This window comes from Vicia villosa, linkage group LG3 (assembly GCF_029867415.1).
Source record: "Vicia villosa cultivar HV-30 ecotype Madison, WI linkage group LG3, Vvil1.0, whole genome shotgun sequence".
Taxonomy (NCBI): Eukaryota; Viridiplantae; Streptophyta; class Magnoliopsida; order Fabales; family Fabaceae; genus Vicia; species Vicia villosa.
In genome coordinates, this window is record NC_081182.1 from 69,459,910 (window position 1) to 69,483,673 (window position 23,764).

At 36.5% G+C, this 23,764-nt stretch overlaps 1 long non-coding RNA gene across 1 annotated transcript; it reads left to right on the plus strand.

The window, feature by feature from the left end:
* The first annotated feature begins 257 nt into the window (after window positions 1-257).
* On the plus strand, window positions 258-1,439 carry LOC131661802 (uncharacterized). Its single transcript, XR_009301253.1, has 2 exons — window positions 258-835; window positions 963-1,439. It is a non-coding gene; the product is annotated as an uncharacterized LOC131661802 (long non-coding RNA).
* Window positions 1,440-23,764: the final 22,325 nt, after the last annotated feature.

The following is a 23,764-nucleotide window of genomic DNA, read 5'->3' on the forward strand; positions in this document are numbered from 1 at the left end:
TCAGCATAATTAGTATCATCCTAATAATTAACCTAATTGACAACTATTTAACCCTAATAATTAGTTAACAAACTAAAATTATTAACTGAACCAAATAAATGATAAAGCTGAATAGAATAAAAATAAGGGTGCTAAGTCAATATCATGGTGTAAACTAGTGAAACTATAGAAATGTTGAGCCCAAGTATTTGCGTAACCCTATTTTTACTAACACATCATTATGTTAATAAAAGAAATTAAATCAAATAAAAGTAAGAAAGGACTTCTTCTTTAATTCATTGATACGAAACGTATAGCACCTTCTTCTTTATGTTTATTGAAGATCTATGCAAACTTTAATGCCATAAAAAAATTAAATCAAAAGGAAAGCAAAAATCTCAATATACTAAGTTTAGTTATTAAATGAATAAAGGAAAAGTAAAAGGGTAATATGAGAAAAACTCAAAACGTGAAACTTAGTCCTCTCCCTCTGGCATTTCGTCTTCCACGTTTAATCAACCATGGCTGAATTTTCAACAGCACCAAACAAACCATCCAACACAAAAGTAGAAAACATAAAAGTGGTTATGTTTTTCGCCCTCGTCTCAAATATCTCAGCCAAAATACAGACAAACTATCAACAAGCGCAAATCGAACCAAAACAGTCTAAAACCCCAAAGTTTAAAAACAATATTAAATGATTATCAAGCAAGGATTCGACCAATTGGCAAGGGATTATTTATCAATGAAGCAAGGCGATCAGAACTGTATAACGAAAGCTTAGAATAAGTGAGAAGACTTACCAAATCGGTGCTAGTCCGACGAAACCGTGACTCCGGTGATGTGCAACGTTCAGGTAGCTTCGAGCTTTCCCTCTCCTTTCGTTCTCCGCTTATTTTACTCTTCTTCTAGTCTTTCTCTGTGTAAATTCTGGTAGTTTTGTACTTGTCGGTGTTGAAGTTATTGAATGGTTGTTGATCCAGTGTTTGTTGTTCGTTCATTGATGGTGATGATTTTGAAGAAGCGTTGATATTGCGTTGAATCAGATGACAGATGTGATGTTGTTGCTGAAACTGAATTGAACCAGATGCGTCAATCGGCGATGCTAGTTGGTGCGCACTGGATCTTTGAGCGGCGGGGCGAGGTGGTGATGTCCTCGCCGGCAGAATCGGAGCTAAGGTGCCGAATCTGTGTGGCTGTCCGGTATAGGAAACGGCAGCACTGTTGCGATCTAACCGACGTTAATGGTTGGGCGGACAACGGTTATCGGAAGAGTGAAAATCGCGGTTGATGATGTTGGAGTCGTTTCGTGGGGGCTAGAACTGGTTGCAGTTTAATTTCATCTACTTTTCATTCTGAACTTTCAACAATCATTCTATCATCTACTTTTCATTCTGCAATGTACACAATCTTAAGAAGAGATTAATTTCAACAAATAAATATTTTCCACTGTGATTTTATTTTCCAGATTTATTGTTGTGAAATTCTTTATTGTTGAATTTGGAATCCTGAAAATTAGAAAGATTTTGTGTATTATTGGTGTTGGTTGAATTTGTTTATAGAAGATTTTATGTTAGGATTGCATTTGAAAATTGGAAGATGATGGTATAATCTGAAATGTTACAGCAAAAAGCATTTGGTGGAACGAAGACGCTTAGAGGCAAAGGGATTGCTTTAGTGAAGGTATTTTGGTCGGGAGCTACCGGCGTGGGAGTTGGGAAGCAAGATGCGAGAGTCGTATCCTGAGTTGTTTGATTGAGGTAAATTTTTTAGGAAGAAAATATTCTAAGTGGGGGAGAGTTGTAACGACTGTTTTTTAATTATTTATGTTATTATGTGTTGTGTGAATTAATTGATGGTTATGTGAATTATGTGTTAATTATGTGCTTAATTGACATTATGTTATTTTATTGGGAATTATTAGTAAATAACATGAGTTATTAAAACTATTAGTAACTGGGCCTAAGTTAGAATTTGTAATTGAGAGGTGCTAATTAGAGTCCATTAGCATTATGAGAAGTTAGTAAGGGTTTAACAAAACAAGAGAATTCAGAGAATAGAAATTAGAATTTGCTTTTGGAGAAAGAACAGAAAGAGAGAAGAGAGGAGAAGGAGGAGAAAACTAAGTTAAATCCCAAGATTGAAGATTAGAGTTGTCTTCAATCCAAACCTAAGGTAATGGTGAGATTCTTTCATGATAAGGGATTGTATGATGGTGTAGCGGGGAAAATCTGAGATCGAAGCCATTGGATTGACTTGACTCATTATTTTAGTGAAAGTCGCCACTGTGCTTTATTGTTTCCAAAGGAAATGGGAAAAGAGTGAAATAAACTCAAAGTTTGTTTTTAAAACAAAAATAGATCTTAGTTACGGGTGTTGATTATACAAGGGAAAGGTTTTAAGTAGGGGTGTGCAAAATATCCGGTTTTGATGTCCAAATCCATAACCAAACCTAAACCACTTTTAAATATCCGGATATAATTGAATGATTATTAACCGGTTTAGTTATTAATGGTTTGGTTATCCATTCATATAATCCGGATATAATTAAATGGTTATTAACCGGTTAAATTATTTTGGATTCGGTTATAATCCGGTTATTGTCCAAATCCAAATATTTTAATTCTCAAAATATTAATTTTTTTTTTGAAAAAAAATATTTTTGAAAAAAATAATTTTCTAAACTGGATTTTTTTAAAAACCGGTTATATAATCATAACCAAATTTATAACCGGTTTTATAACCAGTTTTGATTAAAATGTGGTTATGGTTATAAATCCAAACCATGTAAATGGTTTTAAAATGGTTATGGTTTGGTTTTTGAAAATAACCAACCATGCACACCCCTAGTTTTAAGCACCCCTCATATCTGTGGTAATCCACATGAACCTTTTTGAAAATCTGTGTTTATTAAAAGATATTGTGTGCGAAAGGAAAGGTTTGTTTGATTTTTAAAATAAGCTCGGCAAGACAATACATCTTGTGCCTACATACCTCCTCGGTGCAATGGAGAAATCAGAGCTAATGTAGTTCAACTTAAAAGGGACGATTTTTAAAAGGAATAAACACTTTATCATCGTCGGAGAGAATACTCAGCCATTGATTTTTAATATGAGAACAAATGGATTCTTTGCATCACAAATGAAAGAAGGGATCCAACTTGGATAAAATCAACAAGTATGCCACTAGCTCTCTCAAGTGGAAAAGATTCCATCATATCAATCAATATCAAAATCGTGGGGTATCGCAACTCACTACAACAATTAATCGTGTCTAAACTTTAAAAGGAATGTCAACAAGGGCAAAAGATATTTTAAAGAAAGATTTTTAAAAGTGTTTTCAAACATAAGAAGATTTTGGAAAAAGGGAGAAGATTTTAAAAATCTAAGAATTGGGAGGAGATGACGGGACTATCCTAGAGCGTAAAATAAAAGCTAAGAAAAAAGAACGATCTAACCATAATAAGAAGCCAACGCTTGACATTAAGAGTCAAGGTAGATTTCCCATCCTTTGAACTACCAATATTAAGCCAACACATTACCACTTGGGGACCCAGATAAACTTGAATATCTTTAGCACAACTTGCACCAAGCCTTTAGAACACATTACAAATTTCTGACGAAAACTGGGCAGAGTAACAGTTGTATATGGGTGAATTCTTTATCATGACGCCTTGGAATTAACCATCGAGGGCTTTTAAAGAAACACCTGCATACACAAATAGAAAACAATATGATGCCTTGGAGTAAACTCCAAAGACTTTCAGACAGAATAACAACAAGATAACAAGGTCCAGAGGTGCTAAGTTCAACAAGTCCAAGTCTCCAAAATGCTCGGGATAGTAACCAATATTCCATAAAGAGAGCCTTAATTCCTTTTTTTTATTGTTTATGTTGATTATTAGTGTTTTAGTACCAAAATGAAAATATGGTCCAAATGGTCAAAAGGAAAATAGCGGAAACATAAACAAATGTCTAAATGGACAAAGGGAAAATAGAGGAAACATAAACAAACGTCCAAATGGACAAAAGGAAAATAGCGGAAACATAAACATGATGAATGATAAAATGAAGCATAAAACAAGAAATATAAAGAGCAATATTATAAAGTGCGGAAATTAAATTCAATTGTTAATTATTAGCAAGATGACCATCTTGAAACTTATCAAGTATATCATCGAAATGTTAGTAATGAAGATCGATGGTGAGTGAATGATGATCTCGGGTTTAAATTGAATGAAAGTTCATTTAAAGCTTGATAAAATTATAGCGACTGCACGATAAACTTTCATAAGTCTTAAACCAACCGCATACAATCTCTTCCATATTGGATCTCTTTCGATTTACGGACAATGTTGCGCTATGTTAAGAAGATCGCCAAGTGACTTATGTAGAAGTCACCCTACAACGAGGCCGGTCAACAATCTTTGTACTAATGCATGTGAGAGAAACGATATATAGATCATTCTCCCAAAGCAATACCGCTTGAAAAGAAAATAGGTAGCGGTCTCATCTTCATCAAGAATCCAAAAGAATTTCAATGATATTGAAGATTTTCATCGACCAAAATAAAAAGAAATAAAAGATGGAATCACATTAAAGGTTCCTTCCATCTTCAAGTTCAATCACTTAATATTGCAGATTAGGATTTTCATCCCATCAATGCCCTAAGTCCATTGACATTGAAGAGGAATTAGACCTATAAACTTGTAATTCAAAGAAAATATCAAAAGAATGGAGTAGGAGAAGAGTTAGAACCAAAAACAATTTTAAAAGGAAAAAAAGCATAATGCTGTCAGGAAACGGGTTTCCTATACACGTTTTGTACAAAATCTAGCAAAAAAAAGTTAGGGAAATTGATTTCCTCAAATAGGGATCCTGCACGAAATTTTTAGAAAATCAGCATTTTAAGAGAGAAAACTTTGCTCAAACATAACATCAAACACCTTATGATCTTGGATACAATTGTGCACGAAAATCCATCAAATAACAAGTAATTGGCACCAATATAACACCAAAGGTGTAGCAAACACAATCAACAATAGACCACATCTTGAAGAATGAAATGGATCTAGAGATTTACCAATTCTTGCACAAACTTTACATCTACTTCAAGAACAACCACCAAATGCCTTGATCTATCAACAATGGGAGAAGAATGTGTATTTGGATGAAGGTTTAGCTCAAAGATTAGTGAGATTAAATGTGAATCTCACTAACTTTTGTGAGAAAATAACTTTAAGTGATTTGGGAAGGAATGGGAATAGAAAAATGCAAGAGTGTCTTTGGCTCTCAAAGCTTGGTAAATGAAGAGGCAGAGGCCTCTATTTATAGAATTGGAAGTGAGGGTAGTGGCAAATTGGTCATTGTCCCTTTTGTGATTAATTTGAGTTTAATTGGTAAAATGGGGTTAAAATGAGTTTAACGAAAGAAATTAATTATGGTGATGACGTGGAATATTGGTAATGACAATGAATAATCAAGGAAATGCGATTGGTGCCAAAATGGTGGCATGCTTCTCTCTTTATTTTTCAAATTGTGTCCACGGAAATCAATTTCCCCTGTGGGTAAATCGATTTGCACGGTGAAATTTTCAAAAAAAAATCTTCTTTGAACTGCTTTGGTTCTTGATCTTCTTTCCTGTAAAACACAAACAAAAGAAACAAAATGCATATTTTTAGATTTTAGATAGTATAAAATAAATTAAACATATATATGTGCTTGATGGTTCCCCTCAGAGATGAAGTAAGCATAACACCAAAAACAGAGCTTTAAGATGGAGCTCTTGATTAATGATTGAGATGCAAATGATGTATGATCTTAGGGTCAAAAATTGGGGTATGACATATGGTAATTATGGTGGGGTTTTGATTATATGTTGGTTTTACATGAATGTGTGAATTGAAATTGTTAGGGGGCGAAAATGGTGAGCTCTTGATTAAGGATTACTTCCACCGGGCGAAAATGCCCTGTTTTGTGAAAATTCAAATTGTCATAACTTTTGATCCGTAACTCCTTTTTAAGCGCCGTTTGAATCTCCATAAAGCTAAAATCAGTGCCTATCTAATGAAATTGATTTGAACAACTTATTGAGAACTTTCTTGAATTGTATTTTCCAATTTAATGATGTTTTGTGAAGTCGAATATTTGTGTATGTTTGTATTTCGTAAAGACGTGATTGAGATGTAATAAGTTATTATCATAGTAATGATATGGTTGTTGCCATAGAACCTTGGCATTAAGTTGATGTTGTTTAGATGATGTTGTGACATGTTGTTTATGTTGTATTTATGGGTGTGCATCATTTGAGTCGCATCCTTTGCATTGTTTGAGATAACCCAAGTGGCAAATGTTTGAGACGGCCTTAATGGCAAATGTTTGAGACGGCCCAAGTTGCAAATATTTGAGACGGAAGTTTTAATCCAATGGTACCACATGCATGTGCATAAAATCTAGTCGCATATTGAGTTGCATTTTGAATGGTTGTGTCTATGATGTGAATGTTATGATGTATTGATGATATAGTTGTGCTTTTGAATATGTTATTATATATAGTTAATAACATTGTCTTTGTGATGAGAAGTGGTGAGCGATGTATGATCTTTCTTCGCTATAAGTATTATCATACGTTCCTTTATACTGTTTGATATCTCACCCCTTTAGTTTGAATGTTACCCTTTGGTTGTAACGTGCAGGTAACGATGAGGAGTATCCGTTTACCTTTGTAGCTCGAATCGATGTCTATTGCTCTGATACGTAGCACTCGGGGGATTTGTCGTTTACTTTCTTTATGTCATTATGCATGATTGGATTTTGTTATCGTTTAGGGAGACATGTTGTTTAGTCGTTGACATGTTGCCACAAGTTTTATAACTTGAAGTTTATAAGTTTTGTGAATTCCGCTGCGATGTTTAAAAGTTATTTTGATTTTGAATGACTATTGGATTATGATTCCTCCGTTGGTTGTGTTATGTATCTTTATTAATGAGCTTGCATGAGATTTTGTTTAAGTTGAAAATGTGACGCCTCAAATGTGTTGTTGTCTTGGGATTTTGCACTCTGATTTCTTATTAAATTGCGGGGTATATTTGGGGTGTTACAGAGTTAGGTACCATTATGGTAAACCATTTGAATGCATTATTAGTTAACGAACTAGGAAAATATCTCATTTTCAAAACCTCATCATTGGCAATGTTGCCAGACTCTGTTTCGGATCTAGCCACGTGTTCGACGGTCGACTCATTCGTTTCCCTAACGAACTTAGTAAATTTTGGTACCTTACACCCCCTAGGTATCTTTTCATGTCGAATGTAATCAAGAAAAGGTGAGGAGTAGTTAGGCCTATGCAAGCCAACATTAAGCCCATTGCGTGCTAAGACCTCTTCAACCATGTTTGTTATATTATTACGCCCTAGCATGTTGTTGGCGTTTCTAAGCACTCTATCTGCGTCTTGGTACATCTTAAATACCATTGTCCTAGGCTCTCATTGTTCAACGAGTTCCTCGTCTTCATAAGTGACTGGCTATACTACGCGAGGTCTAAAGGTACGCTCTTGGTTACCTAAAGGTATGTCAGCTTCTGGTCGATCAGTGTTCGACCCTAACGATCGATGACGCGTATGAACTAGTTGAACTCCAAACTACTCAAGCCTCCTGCCTATTTGGTCAACCATGGGATTGAAGATAACTCCTATTTGTTGAGTTAAGTTATGTACTAACTTTAAGTTGCTCTCATCCATTTGTTGCCTTAATGCCATCACTCAAGTGGTATTCAAAGATGGCGTAGATTGAGGCATATAATTTACCCCACCTAGTCGACTACTCAGACCCATAGTCAATGAAGGCATGGTGGCGTAACTTCCCTAATGGCCTATATCCATAGTATTATCCGTATAAGTGGATACATTTAACTGAAGTCCAATCATCATGGTCTGAGGCATACCATAATGATACTGCCCAAAAGACACGGTGCTCCCTGGGAAAAGTTTGTGTGGGGTTGAATAGGGACCCCACATTTCCTGTCGAGACCGGTGTCGTCGAACTTAGAACGAGAGTTGATTTTACGGGAGATAAAACTGTCGTGCTTTGAGTTGTGGAACTCATCGGTATGACATCCACATTTTGTGTAGAAATTTGCGTATGTGAAGGACTCGAAGTGTTTGTGTCTGTGCTCGAACGTGGCATTTTAGACACTTGTTTACCACTCCTCAAGTTCATACACACGTAACAACAAAAGAGATAAAATAACTATCACAAAAAACCGTAATAAAAACAGATATTTTAGCACTGTCCCACCAGGTGTGCCATTTTGTTTAACCTTGGATTTGGTAAACTTTTCTAGTCTCTTATTAAAGGTTACTTGCGAGATGGAGCAGAGAATATCAGAATAGTGCTTTAGCTTTCAATAGTTTTTTATGAAAAGTCCTTCGGATTCTATGATAGCGTCGACGTGTTAGTTACCAAATTGTGTTAATATCTTGGGTAAATTTAGGCAACTTTAAAGTCTTTTTGTGATTAATCGTAGTATTTTATTATCATTTTATGTATTTATAATCTTATATTTATATCATTGTCAAATAATGCTTATCTTTGCAATTTGTGTAGGATTTTATAGTTTTTTTTGCTAGATAATGGAAGCTTGGACCATGGAAATTGAATGGAAGATACTCCAAGACCAAAAGCCAAGGTTTGCTGGAAAAAGGTACCGCGCTAAGCATGGTATAGGCGCGCTAAGCGCGGTTTTAAGGAAATTAGAGAAGTTCTGGCAGAAACTTCCGCGCTAAGCCCGGTCTGGAGCCCGCTTAGCGCGGTTGGGCGGTTTAAGTAATTTTGAGTAGCGCGCTTAGCCGGCTGCACCGCGCTAAGCGCGGTCTGCGTAACTCAGTTTTGTTGTTTAAGGGCCAGAAATGTTTTGAAAAGGATATATCACATTCCTAAGACCTAAAAGAGCATATTTTACTGTAGCAAGTCAAGAATTGGAGATTCGAAGCTTTGATCGTCGATTAATCGCCGTAGATGCTTGTTGATCTTCATCCTTTCCTTCTTGAGTAAGCTACCATTCTCATGGATAGCTAAATCTCTTTGGTATCAAGATAAGATGTAATCTTCCTAGCCTTTTGTATGTTTTTCTTGTGAATATATTATGTATGAACAAGTGATGATCAATATAGATGGTTTAGTTTGTTTATTAAAGCTTTTCTTTGGTATAAGTGTTTGAGACATCAATATTTGTATCTAGACCTAACTTTATCATCTATCAAACTATAAATTGCAGACATGGATTTAGCGTTTGATGTTTACTTAGTATCGGTTTTAAAAACGTTATTTGTATTGTTTAAACGGTGGAGAAATCGTCGGTTAAACAATACGGTAAATCTAACTATATCGTTGCGGACACGGACGATATAGACGTCGATACATAATTATATTGATCGTTATCGAGTTCATATACGTATATTTATAAGGAGACATACAAATTTAGGTCGATGAAATCGAATCTTGATACATTTTCTTTAACTTAGAACTTTCATTAATTTACTCTTTGCTACTAAAGTGATTGAATGATCTTTTGCAAACCCAAAACTAAAGTAACATTAACTCAATACAAAATAGGCTATAGAACGGCGGTGATATCGCAATAATCCCTGTGGATACGATATAAACGAAAAGTACACCACAATACTATTTCAACAAAATAGCGCCGTTGCCGGGGATTGTTGTTTAGATATTGCAAGCATTGCAATAGTTTGTTTTGTATTGAGTCTTATAATTAATATCTTGTTTCTAAAGTTATTTTCCTTGTGTTTGTTAATTTGCTTGGTTAGTTTTTCAGATTATAGTTTATGCGAGGACGTATAACTGCAGATCAACTCCTTTTTGATCCTGAGATTGAGAGGACTGCATGTAGAGAGAATAGCAAAACTCGTAGGAGGAGACAACTAGCTAGGGAAAGAAGACAACAACAAGAGGCATCTTCTTCTTCGACTCCGGTTGAAAAATTAGTTGAGGAAGAAATGTCTGCGGATTCTAATGTTCCAGCTCGAGGGCCTTGTGTTAATAGCCCTCGACTCAATGCACAATTTGCTCGTGATCAAGCCAATGGAAGAAACTCCGAGATGAAAACGGGGTTACTTCAATTACTTTATCAGAATCCTTTCACAGGAGCAGATCACGAGGATCCTTTTACTCATCTAACAAAGTTCTATGAGATCGCCGGAACCATTGGTGCTCCGGAGGCCGAAGAAGAACAGGTTTTCAGGAGACTGTTTCCTCATTCCTTGATAGGAAAAGCTAAGGAATGGTACCTTGATCAACCAAACAATGTCATGACAAATTGGAACGAGTTAGAAGAGAAGTTTTTGGATCGGTTCTTTCCTCACAATAGGTTCATGGAAACGAAAACTTCTATAGCGGTGTTCTCCCAAGGTCCGAGTGAATCTCTCAATGAAGCTTGGGAGAGGTTCAAGTCTATGGTTAGAAAATGTAAAGGGCATGGGTTTGATGAATTGTCTCAAATCCATATCTTTAGAAATGGACTCCAACCTCAACCAAAAACTCTTTTAGATGCGACCGCGGGTGGTTCGTTGATGTCAAAAACAGCTGCTGAAGCAATTGCTATCATTGATAGGATGGCTTTAAATGATCATCAAGGGCAACACAACCGTAGTGCATCGCAAAGAAAACCAGGAGTTCTTGAATTGAATACTAGTGATGCAATACTTGCTCAAAACAAGTTATTGACTCAACAAGTAGAATTGCTAACTCAACAAATGTCAAAACTCCCTCAACAAATCAAAGAGATACATGGAATCCCTCCTAAAAATCAACAAGTGATGTGTTATGAATTGTGTAGGGGTGACCATCAAACTGGTTTTTGTCCTCCACCGGGTGAAGAGGTGAATTATGTGTCAAATCCGAATCAAGGTTATGGTGGGAGACAACAACAACAACCTTACAACAATAACCAAGGTTACCAACAAAGAGGTAATCAAGGTTATCAAGGATGGAGGCCGGATGCGGGTCCATCAAATCGTCCAAGTCCTTATCAAGGTGGTTACAACCAACAACTTCAACAACCTCAACAAACAAAACTTTCAATAGAGGACACTCTTAGCCAATTCATGCAATTGCAAATTGCAAGCCAAAAGAGTACGGATGCCGCAATAAAGAACCTTGAAACTCAAGTCGGGCAATTGTCAAAGCAACTTGCCGATCAAAACAAAGGTCCTTTTCCGGCTACTACACAAGAAAATCCTCGTGAGCATTGTAAGTCAATTCTAACTCGTAGCGGTAGAAATATTGATATGGGTGTGGGAGAGATAGTTGAGGAAGAAATTGTTGAAAGTGAAAAAGATAGGGTGATTGAAGTAGAAAAAATGTTGAGGGTGATTTAGTTGAAAATGAGAAAGAGAAAGAATTAGTGGAAAAAGAAACTCTTGAGAAAGTAGTAGAAAAAGAGAGAAAAAAATTGAGTGTGAGTGAGAAGGGAAAGAAGAAGGATGATTCTATACAAGTGAAGAAATTACCTTACCCTCTCGGTCCGTCAAAGAAAGAAGATGCAAAGCACTATGCTCGGTTCTTGGACATCTTTAACAAGTTGCAAATCAATGTTCCTTTTTCCGAAGCATTAGAGCAAATGCCGATGTACTCTAAATTTATCAAAGACATCATCACTAAGAAGAGAAGATTCTTGGATCCGGAGGTAGTCACGGTGAACTCTTGTTGTAATGCGTTAATTCAACGCACTACACCGATTAAATCAAATGATCCTGGACGGGTAACCTTGCCGGTGTCTATTGGAAATGTTCAAATATGCAAAGGATTGGTGGATACCGGTTCTAGCATTAGTTTGATCCCATTGTCTATGGTGAGAAGGTTAGGAATTAATGACTTGAAGCCGACTAGAATGACACTATCATTAGCAGATAAGTCCACAGCTCATCCTCATGGAGTTGCGGAAGACTTTCTTGTCAAGGTGGACAAATTTTGGTTTCTTGTTGATTTTGTCGTCATAGACATGGAAGAAGATCCTGATATACCTTTGATCTTAGGAAGGCCTTTTATGAAGACAGCTCGAATGATGATAGATATTGATGATGGCTTAATGAAATTAAGGTACCAAGATGAAGAATTATGTCTTGATCTCTTTGAAGCCATCAAGCATCCGAGTGATGATGATGATTGTTTTAGAATCGATGCTACCGAAAGGGCTATTATGAAAGTGGAGAATCAAATGCACTTGTCGAATCCTCTTGAGAAGACTTTAATGGAAGCTCTTGAAGTTCTCACCAAAGATCAAGAGAAAGAAATTGAAGATTGCTTGAGAAATTTAGAGGCTTGTGATGAGATGAATCCATTTGAAACTCAAATTGAAGAGTTGAAATATGAACCTAAATTTGAAGAGCAAAAGGTGGAGTTGAATGTGTTACCTTCTCACTTGAAATACGTGTTTCTAGGTGACAATTCTACTAAGCCGGTTATCATTAATAGTGGTTTGTCTAGCAAGGAAGAGCATCGATTGAAGGAAGTTTTGATTAAGAATCAAGAAGCAATAGGATGGGTTTTATCCGACTTGAAGGGTATTAGTCCGACCTATAGTTTTGGAACTAATTTTATTAGAAAGTAATTTTAATTATCTTTTTTACGATACGAACCACGCGACATTCTGACATCCGAGGCGAAAGTTACTAATTTTCAAAGTTTTGAAAATTCAGTCAGACTCAGTAAGAAATCAGTTTCCCAGAAACTGGAAACGAGTTTCCTCCTGAAAATCAATTTCCCTAAAACTGAAAACGGGTTTCCTCCTAATAATTAGTTTTTTTTTACGCTTATGCACTGCATGGAAACATGTTTCCCCAATACTGGAAATTAGTTTCTTTTGCGAAAAAACCAATTTTTTGCATTTTTAAGGCTACAACTTCCAACCCAATCCCAAATTTAAACACCCAACGTCTTAGTGTCCTTTTAAGTTATGGATACACATTCCTATAGCAGAATTTATCATGAACATTCACATATTATCAACTTGCAATATGAATTTCTCACATTAACCCCTTTAATCCCTAAATCCATGTTAGTTCCAACATCATAGATCAATTACCAACATGTATCAACAATCCTATCAACACACTAAGACATCATTAGAACTCATCTCCATCAATTAATCACACATGCAACAACAATAATATTTAGAGAACCCAAACACTCACATGTTTCAGACTTTATCTTACTAACCCATTCAACATGTTATCCATCCCTTTCATACCCAATTATCTAACTAATGGAACTCACCTTGCATCAATGGAGGTTAGGATGATAGCTAAGGTGCAATTGGACTCCTACCTTGGTCAAAAATTCAACTCCAACACCATCAAACCCGTAATCCCATCTTACCCATTTATTCTCATGCTTGGAGAATTAGAGATGTGACAGGCAAAGTGACGAACAACTCGCCGGCTCTGGCTTTAGCCATTAATTTCCTTTGTTCCTTGATGTTGGCGGTTGTAATTTTTTCTGCAAAACAAATAAAGATGAACAAGCATAAGAAAGGATAAAGAATATAAAAGCATATACGGTGTGGGGTGTAACACCCCTCTAAACCCCGCGACAATTTAAATAAATTTATTCAGAGTACATGAAAATAAGGGTGCCACAATTCAAAATTTAATTAACATCGTTCAGCCATTGTCATGCATTCACTGAGGCAATTCTCATTAATTAAAACAATTCATGTCAACACAGCGGAAATTAAATCAAACGGATTAAATTTAACATCTTTCAAACTAATCCTTCAAACATCAAAACATAACTAGAGTTATATGCATAAACTCTAAACATCGCGTCCACAGTGTTACAAATATCAGAGCATGACACCTGACGCTAACTAAACAACTGACCCATGAGCTAATCCTCACCGAGTCGAACAACCGCTATCCTCAATCTGAAATGATCAACAGAAAATGTGAGTCTCATTCACAATTAAACAATGTTATCAGTTCATAAACGATAGAACATCAACAGTATAATATTCACCCGACATCAACATATATTCAGACAAGTTTCATCATCATAAACAACCAACACATCATCAATATTTATAACACTGGAAAACATCCAATCATGTTATAAAATCATGCATATGAATGTAACTGACACTATGCATGTGGTATCAACATCATCAAATGGGAATAACCCATGACCGATCCAACATCATCAAGATACGGCCCTGCCAGCACAGATTCCACACAATGGGAATCATGCCCTTCACTGATCCAACACATCATCATGGATACATCATCATCAATGAATATGAATGAATGCAAACATACATGAACATACTTATACCATCGTCAAGTCTAATGAGTAACATCATCAAATACTCATTTCATCATAATCATCATCATTATCATCTAGTATGTTTATATATATATATATGCATCATTCAATCACAATAACATCATTAGACATCAAAACAATCACCACATGATCACAATATCAACATTATAATCATTTTATCACAACATCGCCACTTCAATCATATGAACAACATTATCATATCTCGACTCATCACACAATGCATACAACAATAATACATTCTACAATTATGTACCAAGTACATCAAATCCACACAACGACAACATGGGATTTACATCATCATGATACTACGTCTAACACATCCATCACAATTCAACATATTGAATTGTCCACCATTAGTATAACATACATTCATCATGTCAAAATCACAACAATACATAGAAATTATCATTCATCAATTCCATGTATCACAATTAGCACATAATACACAATCTCCATACATGTTATCCTTAAATAACATTAATCCATGACATACACAGATACAATTACATATCATTTTCAAAATCACATAATAATTAAATTATATAATGCTAATTAATTTATTTTAATCATAAAGAGCATTCTGTTAGCTTTCTAACGCTTCGAACGGGGACCCAAACGGAGTTACGGTTCAAAAGATATGAATTTTACAAAAACAAGTATTTTTCAAAAACGTACAGCGGTAACCGATTACCCAAACACCAGTAATCGGTTACTGAAGTTCAAAACCCCATATTTGTTGTTTTTACTATGGGTAATCGATTACACCTCTTTCGGTAACCGATTACCTCGTACATGCAACCCAAAAACCAGTTTTCAGCACCTTGAATCCCCCAAACATCCCCCAGTCGAACCAATACGATTGTATACGAAAAATAGAGGGATTTCACATGCAATATGAGTTATATCATCAACCAAACAACACTTTTAACATTAACAATCACTACCAATAAGTAATCACACAAAGTTCACAAAATTGAACCTAAATACCAAAACCCCAACCTAGAACATATTCTCTATCGAATCAATAGTATACGATTTCAATCCTAACGCCTACGACCCAATAATAGAGGTTAACCGGAAGAGTCTCCCCTTACCTTAGCCAAAAATCTTGAATCTTCCTCTTTCTCCATTCTCCTCTTCCTTTGCTCTTTCACGTGTTTCAGTCTTCTCCTCTTTTGCTTTCTAACTCCTCTTCTCCCAATTTCCTTTATTTTATGGAAAATAGCATAACTTAGTAAAAGGCCCACTAATTAACACCTCCCCTTTACTAATTGTCACACTGGCCCAATTCTCTTATTTTCCATAATTTTCAAAAAATGCCAATTAATTCCAATAAATAGTTAAATTTCTAATTAAATTAATTTAAGGAAAAATACGGATGTTACAACTCTCCCCCACTAAAAGAGTTTTCGTCCTCGAAAACATACTTCTAGTGAAAAGTTCCGGATAGGAATCCTTCATCTGACTCTCTAGTTCCCAGGTAACATTTCCCTAGTCGATCCTCAAAATTCATCTGACATAAACAACATAAAGCATGTCTCATGCCTTCAATCTCAACTCTTACATCGCATATGACCCTCCAAAGGTGTACCACTTGTTATCCCTCCAAAAGGTTAACAACAATGGAATAATTGAGGTACAACCCACACAATACGCCCAATGACTAAATAAGACATGAATAGTCAACCAAACGCATACTCATAGTTGTACACTATCCTTCATCTTACCATCTTGAAGTCAAATTCATTTTCAAACCGAAAGAGAACCCAACGTCCACGTCCACAAGATGTGTAGTATTTCTTTAACCTCTCCATCATAAAAATTATACATACGCACTAGGATCCCATCCTAGAAAGCGAGATCAAAACCTCATTTAGGACAAGGATCTTTCCACAATCCTATCTGCCCTCCTCAATATTCCACTACTTAATAGCACTGTCATCATGACATTAACTTATTTGCATCTGTCAATAAGGTCGTCACTCAACACTAATATAGATTTCCGCTACACACGTCTGTGTAATATCATTCCTTATCCATAGCATGATTACACGCGTTCGACATTGCAGTAATGCATTCCATCTACCGAACGTACCATCCTTAAACATACCTTCCCGTCTGAGCGATAAAATTTTTCACCAACTGCTTCCTTCAAGAACTCAATAAGCATATCCCTATACCATTTAATTTCCACTATCTAACTCCTCTCGAGTCACACCAACAATTATCTAACCCGTTATAGTCCGCTTTCGCGGCACTACTCTGGTTACTCGTTACAACTACCATTACCAATTAGATTTCTGAGTTTTACCCAATTCCGACTCTCTTTACTCATTCGTTTAAAATCCTTCTTTGCCATACATGGTACTAATTTACCACTTAGAAATATTTGCACGCACTCAAAATAAATTCCTGAGTTACTACATCTATTAAAACATTCCAACCATCGGAACGAGCACACACAAGTAGTTATAATTACACTCATCTGCCTCAATATACCATTGCTTACAAAATAGCTCAAACTGAGTCTCACTTTTCTCTAAGAATTAAATCAACTTCATCCTTCCTAAAGTATAATTCTTCATTATATCTGGAATCTACAATAACATCTTACAACAGCACAAAATTATTATAGCATCATATGGTATCAACTCATCGTCTTAACTTCGTCGAATACATACTTGTTAACTACGTACAACCACAATAACATACTCATCATCTCGGAAATTATTCAAAAGAGTCATAATCTTCCAGCACGGCATCCTTACATCCACTAGATTCTAAATCCAACATATAGATCAATTCATATTCTCTACGTAGGCTTCCAACACATTAATTCCTCACTGTCCACTAGTAGTACCCATAAAACTACTCCACATCACACTTTCGTTGTGAGACTCCGATTATCCGTCTTAAGTCATCGTCCAATATGTCGCACTCTTTCACATTCATTTCTTCATAAGTTCACACAACATGATGGGTGATTATTCTCACGGCTTAGTATTCATCACATCTTATACCATTAAACTAACAAACAATTTCATCCCATCCATATGATTCCGTCTACTATCAACAAGAGATTAAGGGTGATCAAGTCCTTAATTTGTCAATAGATAGCCGACAACCATATTTAAGCATAAACCGTCGTTACTACATAATAGTGTCCTTTCCGAGTTTGCACTCAAACTCATTAACATCGTCATAATCCAACAATTCACTAAAGACTTCCTACTCAACACAGTACACAACATTCATAACTCGTGGTTTTACTCCAAATTCCATGACATCTTTCGCGCCCAAATATCATTCCACTCGAAATCTCAACAAAGTCTTCCTCACATCAATAGGTGTTAGAAATTCTCTACAATTCTTCTTTTATACCTATCGTTGCTTAGGCATCACAAATACGACCCCAAGAGTTCTAAAGTTTATTCCACCTTTACTACTAATTCACTTCTCACTAAAATCTATCGATACTCAAATCATCTTTATGACCGAACATCTCTTTAACTTATTCATCAACAACATGTTCTACTCAACTTTGTTTCAAACAATCGCGATAGTAACCATTCCTATTCAGCAAGTTTCACGCTTCCTAAACCAACTTCAGAATATCTCCTCATAGGATCACTCTACTGTATTTATAACTCTCCCATAGGGTAGAACATAATCTCTCTTCTTCGTAGGTTCAAACGGCACATTAATCCGACACTCGGAACTCAAGATATGAATTTTCCAACGTCATCCAAAATGCAACATCGACATTATGCAGTGACACTCTATCTGATATCTCCATAACTCCTTGAATGGTACATTTAATTCCTAAAATTGCTTCTCAACAAACCTTTTAATTATTCCTTCAATCCGCTCAACTCTGACACTGACGTCTCGTGCGGTATCAACTAACAAGTTTAGTTCTAAGGACAAGTGTAACCGTAATTTCACCTCTTTCCAACGTCATCCTGTCACAATTAAATATGTTACAGCTGTTGCAACCATTTTTATAACAAAGTTCATATCACTAGCTTTCCATCGCTTCAAACGGAACTCAAATCGGATGTCCAGAACTCCAGTTATGAATTTTCGAAGTTTCATAACAATCCAGCAATTTTCCTGCGTTTTGCTTACGGAATTTTCGCTCCAAAACTCATTCTCTTCAAATCAATCACATTCTATACAGCCTCTTATCATATCTCTTCGCTCCCAAATATTCTTATAGCTTGAGCAACACATCCCATCGCCGAAGTGCGATTTCTGAAACATTACGACCGCAATCCTCTTTGGAAACTTGCAACTGAACCTCTTCCGAGACGCACGGATACTCAACTGACAACTTCGCAGTCCACCAGCAGAGCTGATACATTGCAACTTTCTAATTTCCATCTCCTACAAATAATTATCAATCACATCTAATCATCCTCCTTCAAGATGCTCCAACTTAATTACCAGCCAAGTCTTAATTCCAAGTCACCTTCGTTTCGGGAAACAACAACTCCAACAACGCTTGCACTGTTGCCAACAACAGTCTACTGAACCAATTATCTTACAACTGATGCATAATCGAGAAGTGAAGCTTCTCCCCCACTTGTTTCAATCCAACACCTGCAACAAAACAACCAAGTACCGACAGTGATTCACTCACATGTCGTGTACCAAGGGATAAAACGCCGACAGTATACAACTGTCGTGCAACTCAGTTGACTCAACAATTGGCCGGACGGACCGACCTGCTCTGATACCACTATTGTAACACCCCTCTAAATCCCGCGGCAATTTAAATAAATTTATTCAGAGTACATGAAAATAAGGGTGCCACAATTCAAAATTTAATTAACATCGTTCAGTCATGTCATGCATTCACTGAGGCAATTCTCATTAATTAAAACAATTCATGTCAACACAGCGGAAATTAAATCAAACAGATTAAATTTAACATCTTTCAAACTAATCCTTCAAACATCAAAACATAACTAGAGTTATACGCATAAACTCTAAACATCGCGTCCCCAGTGTTACAAATATCAGAGCATGACACCTGACGCTAACTAAACAACTGACCCATGAGCTAATCCTCACCGAATCGAACAGCCGCTATCCTCAATCTGAAATGATCAACAGTAAGGGTGAGTCTCATTCACAATTAAACAATGTTATCAGTTCATAAACGATAGAACATCAACAGTATAATATTCACCCAACATCAACATATATTCAGACAAGTTTCACCATCATAAACAACCAACACATCATCAATATTTATAACACTGGAAAACATCCAATCATGTTATAAAATCATGCATATGAATGTAACTGACACTATGCATGTGGTACCAACATCATCAAATGGGAATAACCCATGACCGATCCAACATCATCAAGATACGGCCCTGCCAGCACAGATTCCACACAATGAGAATCATGCCCTTCACTGGTCCAACACATCATCATGGATACAACATCATCAATGAATATGAATGAATGCAAACATACATGAACATACTTATACCATCGTCAAGTCTAATGAGTAACATCATCAAATACTCATTTCATCATAATCATCATCATCATCATCATCATCATCATCATCAAGTATGTTTATATATATGCATCATTCAATCACAATAACATCATTAGACATCAAAACAATCACCACATGATCACAATATCAACATTATAATCATTTTATCACAACATCGCCACTTCAATCATATGAACAACATTATCATATCTTGACTCATCACACAATGCATACAACAATAATACATCCTACAATTATGTACCAAGTACATCAAATCCACACAACGACAACATGGGATTTACATCATCATGATACTACTTCTAGCACATCCATCACAATTCAACATATTGAATTATCCACCATTAGTATAACATACATTCATCATGTCACAATCACAACAATACATAGAAATTATCATTCATCAATTCCATGTATCACAATTAGCACATAATACACAATCTCCATACATGTTATCCTTAAATAACATTAATCCATGACATACACAGATACAATTACATATCATTTTCAAAATCACATAATAATTAAATTATATAGTGCTAATTAATTTATTTTAATCATAAAGAGCATTCTGTTAGCTTTCTAACGCTTCGAACGGGGACCCAAACGGAGTTACGGTTCAAAAGATATGAATTTTACAAAAACAAGTATTTTTCAAAAACGTACAGTGGTAACCGATTACCCAAACACCAGTAATCGGTTACTGAAGTTCAAAACCCCATATTTGCTGTTTTTACTATGGGTAATCGATTACACCTCTTTCGGTAACCGATTACCTCGTACATGCAACCCAAAAACCAGTTTTCAGCACCTTGAATCCCCCCAAACATCCCCCAATCGAACCAATACGATTGTATACGAAAAACAGAGGGATTTCACATGCAATATGAGTTATATCATCAACCAAACAACACTTTTAACATCAACAATCACTACCAACAAGTAATCACACAAAGTTCACAAAATTGAACCTAAATACCAAAACCCTAACCTAGAACATATTCTCTATCGAATCAATAGTATACGATTTCAATCCTAACGCCTACGACCCGATAATAGAGGTTAACCGGAAGAGTCCCCCCTTACCTTAGCCAAAAATCTTGAATCTTCCTCTTTCTCCATTCTCCGCTTCCTTTGCTCTTTCACGTGTTTCAGTCTTCTCCTCTTTTGCTTTCTAACTCCTCTTCTCCCAATTTCCTTTATTTTATGGAAAATAGCATAACTTAGTAAAAGACCCACTAATTAACACCTCCCCTTTACTAATTGTCACACTGGCCCAATTCTCTTATTTTCCATAATTTTCAAAGAAATGCCAATTAATTCCAATAAATAGTTTAATTTCTAATTAAATTAATTTAAGGAAAAATACGGATGTTACATGGGGCTCACAGATATCCTTACCCAAATGTCCCAAGAGCTTCTCTTGGTCATCAGAAATTTCTATTATGTCCTTAGTTTTCATCAATTGAAAAGAATCTAATATGGCAAGCGCCTGAACTTCATATGTCATTAGCTTGTCATAGTCAAACCCATACACGGGCATCAGGTTCTCCATGTAGTAAAAAAGGAAAGCTTCGACTAACCTCCATGGAATACAAAACGCCAGGGCATCTATTCCCACTCTTGACCCGAATATACCAGTCCTTAAAGCCCTTATAATTAGAAGTATAAGCTCGAAGAAAGCTCCTACCGGGAGCTCTTTAAGGGACACCCAACTACCCTTATCGGTGCCTTTCAATTCAAAGAAAGAAAAGAAGAGACCCAATGTTGGGTCAATGTTTAAAACCTCACAAATAGCTTCGAAGGCCTTAATAAATCCCCAACCATTTGGACGCAGATGGATTGGGACTATGTTTAGGGTGGTTAGGAGGTCGGCTTCAAAGTCGGAGAAGGGGATTTGAGTTTTAAAGTTTTCAATAACCCCAAGGTAGAAATAATAAAACGCTTCGTCTACACCTTTCAGACGGAAGAGACAAACCGTCTCACCCTCCTCATAGGTTTCCAGGATTACATCTTCTTCACCCAATTGAAGAGAGATTCTTGTTGGTGTGAAGGTTCCCTATGTCACTGTAACTGACTACACTATGCTTGTAGCTTAGTACCTCTGAGTCTATGTAGGAGTCACCCATCTCCATTAACTCCTCAATAGAACCTGATGAATCAAATTCCGAGTCAGAATCACTAAAAGACTCATAGAGGTTTCCATAAACCTCTTGGAGGATTTGGGCGAACTCATTTCTCCTTAGATGCCTCTTACATGATTCCATACATTGCTCCTAGGGACCTTTCCTCTTTTGAGCATTGCAGGGAATAAACATGTTCCCCGATTCATCACACTCCCTAATGAGAACAATGATTGCGAGAAATAAAATGCAAAAGGGAGAAAGGGCGTTACCCAGGAGAAATGTGCAGATGAAGAAGAACTCTTTTATAAAACTACAGGAAGCGTCGCTTGGTGGAGATGACGATGGTAAGCGAGAAAAAGGGAGCATGCATTTAAACCCTAGAATCCTATAAACGGCTATAAAGTAGGGTTATGGTAAAAAGCACATTTCCCGTAAAAAGATCATCATAACATTGTAAGGCGAATGGACGCGACTTGATTGCTCTTTTAAACCAACTAGCGCATGCTAAGGTCTTAATGACCGTTGGATCATGGGAAGGTCGATCACCCAAGTCTTCTTAATAATTTTAAAAGTCTTTTCGTGCCGAACACTTCATTCCTACAGGTTTCGAGATCGGGGGACTTATGTACATACAAAAAATACTCTGGCCGACGTTGGAGCTCGGACTCTGTAATGAGTGGTAGTGGTAGGGAAACCAGTTTGCAGTATGACAACCAAGTAGCTCGAAGCATCTCCCCTACTCGGAGCACCTCCCCTACTCGGAGCATCTTCACAAGTCGAAGTGAGTATCCAACCCTCACTTCGGTGGCAAGTTACCGTAGTCGGCTACGACTATTACGAATACGAAGGAGCGCTGGGATTGTTACAAAGTGTTATGCCTCTTAAAGGAGGGCGACAGAGGTTACTGTAGCTGCCATTACTGAGGGAATCCAAGAGTCACTTCATTAAAGTTGTAGTTCATCATTTCATAAGTATAAATGAGACTCTCATCTGGGGGATAAGCAAGACATATTCCATCTTGAGCTCACGCATACTACTGTCGTGCCGCTCGAATCCCTAAATAAACTCAGTCATCTTCTTAGTTTAGCCTATATAGTTGCGACCTCGCCGGATTAACTTCTGAGAGGTAGTCCAGACGTGTTTTACAGGAACACAAACTAAAAATTTGTAAAGAAAATAATAGTCAAATATGAGACCGCGAGCCAAATTGGAGAAGTTTAATTATTTGCTAGCTAAGAACTAACGATGTTAAATGGAGAGAAAGTGTTTGCCACTTTGAATTTTAAAAAAGCGAGATTAATGTTAAGTTAATAACTAGAATGGTGTTAGTGTTAGTGACAAGATCTTCCTCGTATATATCCTAATAAAGTGGAGCTTTAATTGTTTCCCCCAAAATTTACCATTCACCAATTTTTGGTGTTGTTTTCCTAGTGTGTTTCAAATTGCATGATGACCTTATTAACAAGTAATGCATGTCAATGTATCATCTTGACTTCGTGCCTAATTCTCGCACAAAATAGGCATGAGCGTCGTATTTAATCTCGTCCTGTCAAAACTCGTCAATAAAACAAGGTGGGACGGATCTAGTAAGCCTCACCATTCCTAAAGTTAAAAGTAGAAAAAAAAAAGTCATGCACGCCTCAGATTAAGTCTGCGACTACTAAAGCCCACCAAAAAAGAGAACGGAAAGGGTAAAGTAGAGGAGGCGGACTTGAACCCTTGGCTCAGTCCGATAAAAATCACGGGCAAAACAGACTTGCTGACGGACA